General features: G+C 32.8%; 2 long non-coding RNA genes across 2 annotated transcripts; one reads left to right on the plus strand and one right to left on the minus strand.

The window, feature by feature from the left end:
• Positions 1 to 2,600: 2,600 nt before the first annotated feature.
• Positions 2,601 to 9,250, plus strand: LOC126741464 (uncharacterized). Its single transcript, XR_007662190.1, has 2 exons — positions 2,601 to 2,740; positions 5,232 to 9,250. It is a non-coding gene; the product is annotated as an uncharacterized LOC126741464 (long non-coding RNA).
• Positions 9,251 to 11,635: 2,385 nt separating this feature from the next.
• On the minus strand, positions 11,636 to 15,637 carry LOC126741479 (uncharacterized). The gene is made up of 2 exons (XR_007662197.1): positions 15,392 to 15,637; positions 11,636 to 11,837 (listed from the first exon to the last, which is right to left on the minus strand). It is a non-coding gene; the product is annotated as an uncharacterized LOC126741479 (long non-coding RNA).
• Between the last annotated feature and the right edge of the window lie 1,563 nt (positions 15,638 to 17,200).

The raw sequence follows: 17,200 nt of genomic DNA on the forward strand, positions 1-17,200 counted from the left end.
AAACTTGGTAGGTAACAGTTTAATGGTAGCAGGGAGAGCATTATAGAGTTTGGGACCATAGAAAGAAACCCCACACATACCCTTGTGTATCCTATAAATATCTGTATATATATATGTTCTCTATTTCTCGTAAAATGATCATGTACATTTTTGTTTGTGGAGTAATCGCTAATATGTTATTTAATATGTACCAAACTGTGTAATATATAAATACTTCTCTGTAAGGAAACTATCTTTGGTACCTAAGTAATAAAGAATATTAAACAACCATAAAGAACAGATAAAAAAAAAGTCTCTCCAGTTTTAGATTGGTTTTTTCTGCTTCTTTTCACCATCTTCCACCTTATCATGAATTCAATACTTGAAACTCTTGCTGCTAGAATCTGCATTCCTCCCCATTGATAGTGCCACAACTGAATGCTATCTACTGCTTCGGTTATCCTCTTAGATTTTTAAAGCCTGCCATCTCGCTGACCAGAGCATTCAGACTAATGTGTGACAGTCAGAAGCAAAAACATTAAGATACCCTTGTATGGACGCTCATTGTTAGATCATACAGATATCTATTTGTTATTCATATTTTACTAGGGACACATAACTGTAGTTGAATTTTCTTACTCTTTTAAGGTTACACGCCTCTTGCTTGAAGTGCAGAAAACTGATTATATACTTATATGCAAGGTGTAATATAACATGTACAACGTTTAGTTAAGCGCAAATTTGCCAATCTTCAACATTTTGGACCTTATTCCAACTTATAAGTTCAATATTTTTTCCTTTTTGGTATTATTATTTATTTACATAGTACATGACACTCATGACAGAGGTTAGGTTGTCATTGCATTAAAGCTCACATTACATTAAGGCTTACCTTTAACGCTTGCGTTTTCTTTACAACTTATTCAAATAATAACAATGATCCACAGTTAGATTTTGTGGTAAAATAAATAAATAGTCCACATTAAACCTCCACTCCCGCATCCAAAATGCCATGTATGAGTCCTTTTGTCACATGAAAACACTGTCACAAGAATAATCACGGCTAAAAGAACTTGATTTGATAGAAGATATGCACATAATCGGATTCTACAGAGTCTCTTGAATAATTTCACACCAATTTCAGGAAATTCTGAGCTAATTTAAGCATTTTATCAATAAAAATAAGAAGCAAGTCCGAGCCGATACATCCACGTTGACGTTGACTGCTCACGTTGACGTCATGTCATGTTGTCAAAACCGCCGTAAAACTCGGCATTAAAATCGCGGGTAGACGTCAAAATCGACCATTTTCAGACGATGATTTCGGGTATAAAAAAAGGTTTTTACCTTATGATTTGTACATGGAAAAATAGTATAAAGCCTTAGGAACAGTTTAACATCAATTCTGGACCGATTCCAATCGGTTTTAGTAGTTAAATTTCGATTATAAAAAGTGTCTTATTTTAAGTGCAAACGGGCGAAAATCGCCGGTTTCGCTGCCATGGAGACGCGCACTTGTTGGGTGCTAGACCATATTAGTTATTATACCCTGTGAGCTCCGCCCGGGGGGGTACCAATATTCAGCTGACCGATTTTTTGGGACCTTTCATGGAAAATTGCATTTTCTTGGAAAATGGTGATATTTGAAACAAAACGGATTTAGTGGATTATAGCCAGATAAATTCCGCGTGTTTGAGGGCAAAAATGGTCTTCGTAGGTGGCATAGCCATTGCGGTATTAGGCCTCAAAGTCAAAAAATAGTGTAGAGCAAAAACTGCTCTACGTAGATGATTGTAGAGTGTGTCAAAAAATTGTTTTTAAAAGGTTCTTTAAATGCTCCAATTGAATGAAACCTCTAAGTGCCTCCACTAAAAAGTTATTAATATTTGAAAAAAAAAAGTGTGAAAAAGGGTATTTTCAACTGAGGGCTTCTCACCCTGTATAAACGATAGCCTTAAACTTAATACACCGTTTTATTCGGAAAGAACGCAGGTTCAATTAATCCAAATATTTTTTTTTAAAATTTTGCACCATAAAAATTTCACAGAGAAAAAACTAAAAAAAGTCAATTTTTTAAGGTTTTTTTGGTTTTTCTCCTAAACAAAAAATTTTTTTAAAAAAAGTCCTAAATAAAAATTGTAGCTCTCGATAAGGCGCACACATCTTCTGTGAGTCACTGTTTCCGGAAAGATACCGTTAAACCGTCAGAGGGGCTAGAATATCACAAATGTTTGAAACTTTAAGCGTTAAAAAAAAATACTTCCCGTGTGCTGAGAATTACCAAAAAGTATACAGTCCATCTAGAGATGAGGTCTAATCGACCCGTTAAATTTCATAAAATTCAAACAACCGTTGCGACCTGTATCGAAGCACGCGGAAAAAATCGAACAAAAAAAATTTTTTGAGTTCTAAAGCTTCCCCCTCCCAACTAAAAAAACAAATGAAAAATTGTAGTTGATAGAGTTGTAGCCTCATATATCTAGATTACGAAAAGGTAAAAATCACTTCTCTACCCTAATTAGAAAAAAAGTTATAGGCACTTTTGTCCGCCGAGTCCCGAGGTTGTGCGAAAACTCCAAAAAAAAAGCGTCCCACCATAAGAGCTACGCTCTTATAACAAGTGCGGCCAACAGTCGAACTGAAAAAGCCGGCTGCACACAGCACAATTTCAACCGGCAGCAACTGCGTGCCAGAATTCTGCCTAGCGATACGAACAATCACAAAGCCGGACGCACACGATGGCAGATGGGAAAAATTGGCGGTAAGGATACTGAAGACGGCACAATTTTTCAATAAAATTCATTAACAACACTACTGAGCGATCACATCACCGTTCCAGGGTAAAATTACCAAATAGCGTACTAGTTCACTGCTAACTTACAGCACACGCACAACCGTTACTATATGAACGTCGGGGTCACCACTGTAGGTTTTGTAGTCACCAGACGAGAGATCCTATACTCTTAAACACCAAAATAATACACTCGTTAACGGGTAACAATACTTTATTGTACCAATCGTACAAGAAAACAGCTACATAGCTTAGACACGTGGAAGTCAACGACTTTTACAACCAGTCTCTGTCACGACTCAGGTGCAACCTAATCCGCCATAATGGATCGAATACATCCTGACAATTGACAGCCTCCCCTCCACTCTCGGAGTGAGTGAGAGGGCGATACAAGTCCCCACAATTTAGCTGCATGTTACGACATCTTGTAGCGCCATTACGTAACTAATGCAATACAGAATTTTGTAATATTTTAGCCATAACAGCGCCATCCTGCGGCTGTGAATTGGAACAATTGTGTTTTGACAGTTAGGTTTGTGTGTCCCTACTATTTTCCTCTGTGTACTGTGAAGACAACCAACCAAGTTGGTTGTCTCTGGTCTTGGGTTGTACGATGATAAGTTAAGGTGCTGCGTTGCTGCTCTCGCGGCAAATAGCTGTAATTCTCCATATCACGTGTAAATAAAAATTGAATATCCACGAGTGGTGTTTACTTCCCTCAAATAAGAGGAAAACTCCCACAATAACTATTGGCAATCCGTCTAACCAATCAGATTTAAAGGAAGGCGTGTTCAAATCTGGCACCAAATTTAAATTCAATCAAACGCAGGAAATTCGAATTTTAAAACGGACCCAACTTGAGAAAACTACTAAATGTCACAACCTGCGGGTAGTCCACTCGATTAAAACAGATTGTCATTATTACGCCAAAATATTTCTATTTCATATTTTTTATGTTACAAAAAATATAAAATGATTTTGCACGAAAAGAAACAAATTTCCCCTAGATGAATCTATTTTAACCAAGCTATAGCAGCTAACTGTGCCATTTGCTGTAGTTTTTTAAATTGGGCAAATACACTATACAACAAAAGTAGAGAAACTTTTTAAAATTTCTTATATTATAAAAACCTTCAGTATTTAAAGTACTATTTCTTAAAACTATTGTGGCTCTTATCAACGGTGTTTTTTTTTCATTACTTTCCACAATCTTTTTTGTTTATTTGCAGTATGAATTCAAATATTTTAGGTTGGACATGGATAGGGAAACTTAAGAATTAACTAAATTTACTATTTATTTCCCTTTACGTGAGATCTGTTCTTAGTGAATATGCCTAGCGGAAGATATTTGTCTGAAGATCATGGTATTAAACTAGTTGATGCACACAAGAGTGGTGTACGACAAGTGGACATAAGCAAAATTCTTAGTTTGCATAAATCTGTTGTAAGCAAGACCATTTCTAATTTTAAAATAGGAAATTCGGTAGAGAGCATTAAAAAAGTAGCTGTCCGAGAAAAAAAACCAAAAATCTTTAAATGATCACAAAAAAATTGCCCAGTCTGATCTCCACAAATCGGCAAATAATTTTATTTAATTTATTTAATAATTTTAAGTGAATTTCTTGGTGTTAATGTTATTTGAGACTGACAAATTTACCTTCTAACTGAGATTGTGAGGTGGCTGAACATTAACGCCAGTTTTTTTTTAACTCGAAAAATTCATCCATTATCCCAAAGATGCTGGTCATACACTTTTATAAAAGGTAAAAACAAAATCTACAGCATCACAAATACATTTAATAAAATGACAAAGGCTACATGTTTCGCTCGACTAGAGTTCATCATCAGACCTAAATAATAATTAAAATGATGTAACCCGAAAAAATGAAAATTCAACAAAAACTTACCATAACATACGCAAAACATCTAACAAATAAATAAGCAAAGCTTACAATAAAGTGGCACTATCTATGTACAAAGAACTCAACTAAACACTCAAATCACATTTCAGAAATCTAACCATCATTTGAGAGTCTAGAACTATTTAAGGTTATTAAAAACTAGGTGGCCATCAAATTCAAACCTTTTATTAACACAGGACAGATCTGGGCTTTTAAAAGCTTTACTAATTTCCATTGTCTCCAACAAGTCTAGTTTTTTACTTTTATTGCACTGATGAAGTATTTTTATATTTTGGCTGTCAGGAAAATTATGTTTGGAGTCGAGGAGATGATTAGCAAAAGCCGATCTGATGACTGTGATATCGGTATTTTTAAATTTATTATATTGTGCCTTGTGTTCACTAGTCCTAGTAGAAATCTTCCTACCAGACTGGCCGACGTACACTGCAGGGCACTCTTTACACCTAATCTCATAAACTCCCGGAGAAGATAACGGGGGTAGTTTATCATTAGTTTTATTTAGATGTCTTTTTAATGTATTATTGGTTTTATTATTATAGGTATTTATTAACGCCAGGTTAATGAAAGAATAAAGTCAAAGAAAACACGCGGACGAGGATCCCGGAGAAGCTTTGCCGGTTTACCTCATGGTACGGTGGACGGTACGTTTACGGTACATGGACGCCACCCCAAAGATGAAATACGGATACCTAATTGGCCAAGACGCGGCGTGGTATAATAATTATGTTTCATACATATTAATGCATTTTCTACTTTTTTCTAGATTTCCCTGTGTATGATATTCCCATATTAATAGTTCTAACACCATACAAAGACATTTAAGGGAAGCAGGGCTATCTAGTAGAAGAGCCGCTAAAAAACCGCTAATCAGCAGGAAGAACCAGAAGGCCCAACTTAACTTTGCGAAAAAATATTTGTATTGGACAACCAACGACTGGAAAAGAGTTCTTTGTACTGGTGAAAGTAAATTTAATTTATTTTAATCTGATGGGATATTACGGCTACATCGCCCAGAACGCAAAAGATTTGATTCAAGTATACAAAGTCTACTGTAAAGCATGGTGGTGGATCCTGAATGATATGGGGTTGCTTTTCTGGGTACGGTTTAGGACCATTACATATTATTGGTGGTATTATAGACTTAAAAAATGTAATGATACTATTTTCTGAAGATAATTTATCATTGACCTGGATATATCAGCAGGATAACGACCCTAAACATAAATCAAAGGTACAGTGGAGCCGCACTAATCCGAACCCCCAAAAACATAGGGGAAGTTTAAGTTAGCGGAGTGTTTGGATCATCCGAGACAATGTTTTTTTAATAAAGAACTATGGTATATTAACTATAACATATAAATAAGTTAATATTCTAGTATTTAATTTATTTATTCTTATAGTCTTCGCACCAGCATATTATCTTGTGAATTTATGATATTTTCATCCGCTCTTTCTTAAATGCCTGTAGTGCTTTATTATCACTAATTCTCTGAATTCCCGGTTTATTATCCCCCTCTCCAAGATAGTTGAAAAACTTGCAAAAATCAGAATTTTGTCTTTTTTGCAACATAATTGCATTTTATCTGCAAATCAGTTTGGATTTCAAACGTGAAAAGGGACTCATAACGCTGTTTTCGGCTTTTTCGAGAGTGTCTATGTGTCCTTAAATTCTGGAGAGTCCGCGGCGGCAGTGTTTTGCGATTTATCCAAGGCATTTGATTGTGTAGATTATGGAATACTGCTGTCTAAGCTCAATAATTATGGCTTTAGGGGTGTGGCATTGCAATGGCTGGAATCCTATCTGTCTAATCGTACCCAAAGAGTTACAGTATCTGGATGTTTATCCGATTCCAGATCCCTTAAAACTGGAGTACCTCAGGGTTCAGTGTTAGGACCACTATTATTTTTGCTCTATGTAAATGATTTGGGTTCATTAAAACTGCAGGGCAAAGTGGTTCAGTTTGCTAATACCACCATTTTATGAAATCATAGAGATTCTGATAATGTTAGAGCCCAGGTTTTTAAGGATCTTAAGATTTAATTGGAGTGGTGTGCTGCAAACAGGCTTGTATTTAATGCGGGCAAAACCTTTATTATGGGATTTAAGTGTGAAGTTCAGGGCCTTATGTTTAGTGAAAACTCCCCCTTGCAATACAAAGAAAGCTGTAAGTTCCTTGGTATTACCATTGATAGTCGCCTTCGCTTCGAAGATCATATCTTAAATCTTGCATCAAAATTATCCTCTGGATGCTTTGCAGTAAGAATGGCGGGGCATGAGCTGGGAGGGGTAGTTGCAGGTTCAGAGTACTTTTCTCTTAGTAAGTCCCATCTTCATTATTGGTTGCCTTTTTGGGGTTTAAGCAACAAGGGATTATTAAACATAATTTTTGTGATTCAAAAAAAGGCAGATACCTATGTTCCGCTGGGTTAAGACAATCTTGTAAACCTCTCTTTATATCTCAAAAAATCCTAACACTTTTTTCTCTTTTTTTTCTTAGAAACAGCTACTCTTATTCATAAATATCCTAAACCTCCCTCTAACACTGGTCATATGACTCGCCAGGTTAACGATTTTCCCTTACCAATCCCTCACTTATATACCTAAAAATAAATATACCTAAAAATTTACAACCATGTTCCTCTATGTATCAGACAAATTTTAGAAGTTAAGAAATTCAAAAAGAAATTAAATTCACTTTTATTATCCTAGGCATATTATAGCCTTGACGATTTTTTTAATGATATATTTTGACCTGTGCTCTGACATCATTTTAGTGTTTTAGTTTTGTCTTCTATTAAATATTTTAATTTACTTCCTCTAAATTCTGTTTTATTGACAGCTTTACTTATTTTTTAATCAAATTTATCAAAAAGATGCTTTTTTATTTTTTTAATCTGTTTTGTTATAATTAATTTTGGTAATGTGTGTAAATTTTATGGTAAAATGTTTTAGATGTTATGTTTGTTTGAAATTTGAAATTTAAAGTGAATTTGGAATTTTTTAGTTTTTAGGATGCTTGTACACAAGATTTTGTTTTGTCTTACGTAATATAGCACATTTTCTTTCTTTCTTTCTTTCTATTTTCTTTCTCGCCATCTTGTTCCTGATCCCCTGTTTCCATGGATATTACATTTCTTCGTCAGGGAAAATTTCATGCGATAATAATTCAGCATCTGCCACTCCCCTTATATCTTGAGCAATTGATTCATTAAAAACACCTCCAGTAATTTAGTTTAATAATGCACTTAAGGGGATGTCATTTTCTATATAAAAATCTTCAGTTTTGAGTGAGCAAACTTCTGGCAACAGCGGTTACCATGACTTCTTAATTCAATTCCTAAAAATATTGTTCGAACAAAATGATAAAGCAAAACCACATCTGGTAAGGTAATATTTTTAAGTATTTGATCAATATCATTTCCCATTTCATTTTGAGACACAATCTAGTTCAATAGTTTATTGCGATAGTAGATTTTTATATTTTAAAGGACATTCTGATCCATAAGCTGAATCAGTGCAGTACAATGTGGAGGCAAAAAAACAACAAAAATCCTACCATCTTAACTTTTCTGAAGGATGACCCAGGGAATTATTTATTAAAAGCAAAGTCTTTTCTTCTAAATTGTTAGCTCGAAGGTACGGTCTTACATCAGGAACAAATTCATTCTTAAACCATTAAAGGAAAATTTATTTTTCAACCCATGCATTTTTTTTGGTCTCTATAAAAAATTGCAAGGATAGTAGAATCAAACACACGTGCCTTTTTTGCCTTTTCAATAATAAACAATCGAAGTTTCAATAAGTCGAAGCTCTCCAGAAGTATTTGCGTGAGGCAATTATCTACTGCAGTTTCTTCCTAAGGGTTCTATAGCTGTTTCATCAATTGAATTTCCGTTTTCAAATCAGTTTTTCATCTGCAATTTTCAATTGTCTGATCATGATGCTTTTTATCGAGCCAACCTCAGCTAGCATTGAAATCTTCAGATGGTGACATTCTTTCATGGAAAAACGAGCTTTTCGCGTTATTAGTTCCCCAGAGTTTCGGTCTCATCATTAACTAACGAAATGACGAGACCGAGGTCGACCGCTCAGATTACAGAGATTATCGGATTAGGCCGGGTTCGGATTAGTGCGGTTCCTCAGTAATTCAAAAATGGTTTTATCAGAAAAGATTAGGGCTATAAACTTTCCTGCACAAGTCCCGACCTTAATCCTATTGAAAACCTCTAGGAGGAACTAGACCGGCGTATAAGACAACATCAGCTGAGCAATAAAAATTATTTAATACAAGTTTTGCAAGAATACGGGAATCCTATTGGAGAAGAAACCATTATGAAACTTTTGGAATCTATGCCAAACCAATGTCGCGAGGTTATAGCCAACAAGGGATATACCCACAAATATTTTTATTAGCTTAGAAATAGGTATTATGTTAAAATATGTAATAAAAAAATTGTTTCTTTACTTTTGTCAGTAGAGTATTTTGTTTATTTAAAAAAAATCTTTAGTTTTCGTTATATAGTTTATTACTTTACCGAAATAAAATCTTTAAAAATATTGTTGATTTTCATTATGTATAGAACTGTCTTACTCTCGGCATATTCAAACACAACCTAATTTTTAAAGTTTCTCTTCTTTTCTCCGATAGTGTATGTATAGAAGATGATATATAGAATATAGAACCTACAAATTTAACTTTTGAAATGAAAAGAATTAAAAAACCTTCGTTCCATAAATAATTTTTTCTTTTTGAAAAAAATGTCCTCGGATAATATTGATACACATATGTCATATGCAAAAAATTATATTTCTTCAGTAATAATGTCTATTTAAATTATAGGATAGGTGTAAGAATAAAACACAACTATGTAATTTTATGTAGGCAAAAAATATTACATTTAATCATCTGGAAAATAAAAATACAAGATTTTAAGTATTCTAATACAGTATATAATTAACATTGTTAATTTATAATACAATACAAATTGTAATATAATATTAATAGTCTTGGACATGTTTTGTTTGTATACCAAAAACTGCAATAAATAAATAATTAGTTCAATAATAAAACAAGTTTGAAAATAGTAAATGTATCTAAACTTCTCAATAGAACAAAGAGTATGAAAAATACAAAATTCTATTTAAATTTAAATTTTAAATTTATAATATCCTATATATCAATATGATAAGAACTGCGATTGAAAAGCTAATTGTATCACACTAAAAATTTTTTTTCTTAAGTTAAACATGAAAAATATATTATAATATATAAGTGAAATGTAGTTTAATAATATAAAATAAGACCTAAAATTCTGTAAAAAATAAACATATAGTAGCAGCAAATAACAAAAAATATAATTGTTACATTAAAGCAGGAAAAACAAAATATACTTCAATATATCTCAACAATCACTATAAAAACAAATTTATATAAAAACTATAGTATTTATATAACTGATATGAAGTCTACATAAAAGAAATATATACTCTAAAAATCAACAATAATTAATATAAGAATCCTATAAATAAACCATGTTCGTCAATTAATAAGTTGCTGGTATAGCCTCCATTGGTTCGGGTCAAAAAATTGAAGATGTAAAAGCTGACAAATTGTACATGAAATAATAAAAGATGAAATAGTAAAAGACACTATACATAGGAATATGTAGTATTCAACTAGTTGTTTAACAACATTATATCTTTAAGTAATAAATTGACCCTTAACAACAAAGTGATATAGAGTTGGCTTGTTTTCAGTGTAGTCAATAGTTAACTCTTTTATAGTGGCTATATTAGTACTACCTTGCTCACAAATCTTTACATTTAATTTCTTAAATCTTTATGCAAGTCTTTACAGTTAATTATTAAGTTTTTCAAAACTTCTGTCTAAACTGCATGTTGTGTAAAAAATTGGACACCGGCATTTTATAAGTTTTTTAAAGATCTTGAATCATAAATACAAGAGCATGATATTCTTGGTTGAAGTTTTTACCCATAGAACTTAACTCTTTAAGCCCTGAAATTCTTTGCCTGCATTCTTGATAAAATAGTTTAGAACTTAAAAATTTTTTCATCAAACATCACGGCACAACAACGATATAGTTCACTCATAGACTCTGCCTGCAATTTAAAGTGTTCCAAAATTATTTTGATTTGTCCAGAATTGAAAAGTATATAGGAGAGAATAGCTTGAAGAATTCTTAGAGATGGTAATTGGAAAAAGTGCTTTAAATAGTAGTAAAGCTGTGGAATGCATTGAAGAATGGAGAGGGCAAATACTTCATCTTTTACTAATTACCTGCAACCAGAAAGTGGACGATTTACATTTAGCAATTGAGAGTTAATGACTTTAGTTACTTCATTAAGACTTTTTTCTATAATCTAGAACTTTCCTCATTAAACTTTTAGGCATTAAAATCGCCTAAAGCTATCAAATTATTATCATGTTTACAAGACTCTGAGTCAAGTCTAGAAATTTCTGAAAATCCGATACATTACATGATGGTGGAATAAATTAAATTTGTTATATATTTTGCTTAAATTTATTGTTAATACCAAATAAAGAGTATATTAACTAAAACAGAAAACTGCATAAAGCAATTAATTATCTTAATGAGACACAAAGGTTAAAAAAAAACTAAAAATCAAAATACGTGATGCGTCAAAATAAAATTTAATTTCTTGTATCAAAAATAAAAGATTTAAATAAAATATAAATAAATTAAAGCATTTTTTTCGAATAGAAGATCCAAAAATTTCAAATTTAACATGGGATTTTATACAACGTATAATCTTTTAGAATGAAATTGAAAATTTAATTCTAAAAAAATATATTAAGTTTTGCGTTTTTAGGGCAATTTAGCAAACGCAGCACGAACAATTAAGGAAAAATTATTAGTGGCCCTTCCTGGCCAATAATAAGCACTAAAATTAAAAATCCTGTTTTGGTAGTTGTCAGTCTTTATATTTCTAATTCATTAAATTTAAAATAACCTGTTTAACATTATATTCAAATCTTAAACTCTAATGTACATAATACCTTTCCTTAGTACATATACTTAAATAGCTAACATTCACAATGCACAATTTTCCTAACTGCAGTACCAGGTAGTTGAACACCTTTAAGGAAAGTCTCTGAACAACCCTGTGGACAAAAAAAACTTATGAAAATATAATTGACAATTTCTTCTGATCTATTATAAGTGAAAAGATTTTTTTCGTATTTTTATTTTAGGATTTATAACTTTTTGCAAAAATCTTGAAAACGGAATGTACAAAAACTAATAACAATATTCGATTTTCTCTATTTTACATCTTGTAATAAACCTTACAATTTGCATCATATTTAGATGAGTTTTTCTCTTAAAATGTTGCCTTTAGCGACATGTACAAGGTATACCTTTTTTAAGCAAAACAAGTAGAAAAAAAGATTTTTCCACCTAAAAGTGGTATACAACGAGGCGCAAAAAAAGTTTTAGCGATTTAAATGGGGGAGAGGTCCCTATTTTGGACCGGCTCTTAAATTGAAACAAGAGATCTGTTCTGATAATTCGGGAAACAACATGTGTTATGTTTTAATGCTGGCTGACGTAATTTTGCTGTTAGCTTCTTAGGGCTTTATTTTTTTACTGGTGAGTAACTTTGTCATCTGCCTATGTATACATTTTAAACATGTTGTCACCTATTATTTCGCCTAATAGTTTACCTGTTTTTCATAACAAAACTGTTTTAAAAACGACTATTTTAAAGTGAGGTTATAGTATCTTAAATTGAACCACTTAATAATTCTTATTTTGGACCAGTCCAAATTAAGCAACTTTTTTCTTCTTCAAGGTAAATATGTCACAACGTGGAAAATATGGAAAATGGAACGAGGAAGATATGAAACAAGCCTTAATTGCCCATCAAAATGGAGGTATAGGTTTAAACGAAATAGCTAGAAGATATAAAATACTGAAGGCAACTTTAAAACGCAGAATTGACGACAAAAACAAACATATTCATGGAAGTGAAAAAAAATTTGGACGAGCCGCAGATCTTCCACCAGAAATTGAGGAAGAGATAGTAAAGCATGTTCTAGAGCTTGGGAGAAGTCTATTTGGAATCACTCGTAGTGATTTAAGAAAACTCGCATACGATGTCGCCGAAGCGAATGGAATTCCGCACAGGTTTAAAAATGGACGAGCGGGCAAAAAGTGGTATTTTTGTTTTATGTCTAGACACAAAGAGCTATCGCTTCGCCAGCCGAAGCCACCTTGAGCGGCGAAGGCTGTAGGGTTCAGCAAGGAAAAAGTTGCTTTTTTTAATTGCCTCGCTGCTCTTTACAATAAACATAAGTTTGGTCTGTCGATGAGACCGACCTTTCTACAGTCCAGAGACTGCAAAAAATAATTGGACAGAAGGGTAAGCATCAAATAGGATCTCTTACAAGCGAAGAACGTGGAGTAAACACGACATGTGTTTGCTGCATTAATGCTGCTGGTATGTACGTCCCACCGATGCTTATATTCAAACGAATAAGATTCAAAGATGAACTCAAAGAAGGCGCACCTCCAGAAACAGAATTTGCTTGCTCAGAATTGGGCTGGATAACGAGTGAATTATTCGCAAAATGGCTAAGGCATTTCATTATTTTTGCGAAGCCATCTAAAAATAAGAAAGCACTTTTGATAATGGATGGACATACCACCCATATAAAAAATTTAGAATCCATAACTTTAGCAAGGGATAATGGAATTATCATGTTGTCACTACCAGCACACACTACCCACAGGTTGCAACCCTGTGACGTCTCATTCTTTAAGCCCCTTAGTTCATATTACAATCAAGCAGCAGATAAATGGCTTCGTGCGCACCCTACCCAAAATATTACGCAATTTCAGGTATCAAGATTACTGGGAGAAGCATATGCAAAAGCTGCATCAAAGGGAAATGCTATTTAAGGGAAATGCTAAGCGGATTTGCGAAATGCAGCATATGGCCTTTAGATCAAAATGTGTTTGATGACAGTGATTTCGTTTGCCTTTCCAATGTGAACATCGAGTCTACAAATGCGCCAAAAGATAACATTACCTCTTCAGTAAACGAAATGTCCCAGAGTACTTCTACTAACATCAACAGCATGCATCCCATATCCCAACATGCGTCCACATCCTCAGATATATCGGTAGAGCTCGCATGCTCCAAGCCATCGCCATCGCCCCAAAAAAGAAAATCCATTTCTGAAATATCTCCTCTACCAATTTTAAAGCGAAAATCGCGCACAGCAGCTTCCAGTTCTACGACAATAATAACTAGTAGCGCCTACAAGGATGCCCTTGAAGAAAAACAACAAAAGAAAGTGGCACCTCCTCAAACCGTTAAAAAAAGTATTTTCTTCTTCAAAGCCGACCTTCAAGGGACAGTCCTCTGCATCTAAATCTGATAAGGGAAAACGCCGTTTGCCGCAAAAGTCATCAAGTGAATCGGAATCGAAAGACGAAGAGTGCCTTTGCCTCGTTTGCCTATCTCCATTTTTGCAATCTGGTCCAGGGGAAGAGTGGATACGCTGTGTTTTGTGCAAGAAGTGGGCACACTTAAAGTGCACCACTGGTCGCAATACTGAGTTCTATGAATGTATAAATTGCGAGTCTGACAGTGACTGATTTTTTTCTTTTATATACCCAATATTTTAGGCTTATATGTATATTAGTAAGTTAATCTCAGAATTACATTTACTTTTGTACTGTATTTGAATAGTTTAGTAAACGTTTTTTCATTAAAAATAAAAAAACATAGACATGGTCCAATTTATGGAACTTGCGGTTCAAAATAGGAAACCAGTATCCTAAATTGGACCAATGACTCTATTTTGATTTGTTTTTTTTGCTAAATACAGGAACAGGTTTTAGCCTGTTTTGTAAGATCTATACGTTTATAACAGGCCTAAGGTTATGTACAATTTTTTTGTTACAATTTGGTTCACAAAATTTCATTTTACAGAGGTATTTTGTTAGGTGGTCCAATATAGGGACCTTTCCCCTATATTCTGCCCGATTGTGGCGCCTTCTAGAAGATACTCCTACTACCGTTAATAAATTTAAATTTTTCATCCCAAAAAAAAGTCAAATTTGAAAATATTAAGAAACATGTGATTTATTGGTATTTATTTAACACCCTGTTATTATGAAGTTTTGGACTAAGGCAAGTTTATTTAATCAACTTAGAGGGCAATTTTTATTTAAAATAAACAAATAGTTTTCATATAAAAAAACTTTTCATAAAAAAATGTTGTAACTGTTTTAATTTTTTAATCTAAAAAAATCGCATCTATTAAGGACATAAGGTATATTTTGGTTAAGTGTTATTAAATGATTTTTGCGAAAATTATAAAAAAAAATAGAAATTAAAAAACTCGGTTTTTTACACTTATTTGTGTTTACACTCACACTCGAATATTGTGAGCTTATATTAAAAAGTGGCTCTTTTGCACCCGAAATTACTCTCCCACATTCGCCTTTGGAAAACATTTTTTTGTTTATTTATTACATTGAACCGGATCTAATAAACTGTACGGTAATATACCTTCAAAATCAAGGCATCTTACATTAAAGGTGTATTTTTCAAACATTTCATTTTATTATTGTATCAGTTTTTTTCTTGCAAATTTACATGTAATTATTATTTACTTACATTTTATAGTGGAAAATATCGACTTACCTCACATCCTGGACAAATGCCGCTAAACGTATGCAATATGATATAAACAATTGCACATAGTAAAGCTATAGGAAAAGCTACTGTACACAGAATAACGGCCCAAAAGAGTGCTCCACAGCAATTCATTTTGAATGTTTAGATGTATTGGATAGTATTTTAGATGTGTATATTCGTCAACATATAGTACTCAACTGTTTTGTTAAAAGTCAAACGAAAATATATTGCATACCTATTTATTTTAAAATTACGTACACGGATTATTCATTCTTACGGAAAATTTAAGGTCGCGTTAAGTACTAGTTACATATATTTTGCCGCTTATTAGAATGTTGATTTAAGTGAAATGACAATTATTTCATTATACGTCTTTTGTGATAAACTTGTCGTTAATTTTGATCAAAAGTATAAATGATACCTTCTATGAAATCTTTGCATATTATGTTGGTTATTGTAAAAATATTAGTATCATCCAGTTTAAGAAATTCAGATAAATTTCTATAAAGGAAAAATTAAAAAAAAAAAACTCGTAAATCTTATAAATTTTATTAATTTTGTAAAACTAAAAAATGTCGGTTATTAATATTACTTTGGGAGCGTCTTTAGAAATTACACTCCAGAGTATCCACTCCTCAAAATACTGGATGTCCTTCTAGAAAACAATATAAATAGGGCCTAATAAAAAAATACTTGATAAAAACCTAGTAGTCTTATATAAGTCGTATATAAGTCGTATAAAAATTATTATAGATTTTTAAAGAATAGATTGCAATTATATTAGTTACCTATTTTATTGATTGTTAGGTCACTATTTAAATAAACACCAATTTAGAAACTCTCATACTCTCTATTATTAAAAAAAAGAAGAAAATAGACTTTTCACGTACGAATTTTTCATATGAACATTTACCTATTTAGAAGAAATATGAACTTAAACCTTTAACGTCGTTTCCGCGTTACCATGTTAGTAAGCGTATGACTTTGATGGGTCTAACCATATTACTTGCAATAAAATTTCGCAAAATATTACGCGAAAGTTCAGGCATTTCTGAAATATTTTTCAGTTAAATATTTTTAATAGAAATTTTATAAGAGATGCATTATAAGGCCATATTGACAAGAACAATAGTATAAAAATATCATTCTTTCATAGAGACTAACACCCTTCAATTTATGACATCAGTCTGCCTCATAGCTTTGCTTTACGATCAATTAAAAGAATATTATCAAACAACTGATGTCTCATTTAAATCGCAAACAAAAACATGTTGATGTGGGCACACCACAAACCAATAACTACTAGATATGGATCGCGTTGCTCTTCCGTCCATGTGGTGCTAACGCATCGTGTATCGCCTCCTATTTAAACCTATGTATTGTCGTACTAATGCGGTACCACTCCGTTTCTACCGCATCCGTTGAAACCGGATCAATTTCAATTACCTAAGCTAGATGCTTTAGATGCACATCTGTTTTTAAGGATCCTTTGTGCCTAAACTCTGCTGTGCTTAAACTCTTAAAGTAATTTATTGGGTTTTAGGAAAAACATGGTGTTAGTAACTTACGTCTGACAAATATATACTCTGAAAAATAAACTTAACAACTTAACCTTGTTAAGCTATCATAAAAGTTAACCTATCATAAAAGCCATTTCACACTCTCAAAAGAATTTCTGGTGAAATGGAATTCTCAGGAAGAACTTGATTTTGCAGCAACTCGCGATTTTTGGGCATTTTAAACACAAATCAACAACCCTTTTATAGAAGGTTCTTGCACTTTAGTATGGCATTTATGACAATCTTGAAGACAAAA

Source organism: Anthonomus grandis, chromosome 10 (genome assembly GCF_022605725.1).
Source record: "Anthonomus grandis grandis chromosome 10, icAntGran1.3, whole genome shotgun sequence".
In the NCBI taxonomy this organism is placed as follows: Eukaryota; Metazoa; Arthropoda; class Insecta; order Coleoptera; family Curculionidae; genus Anthonomus; species Anthonomus grandis.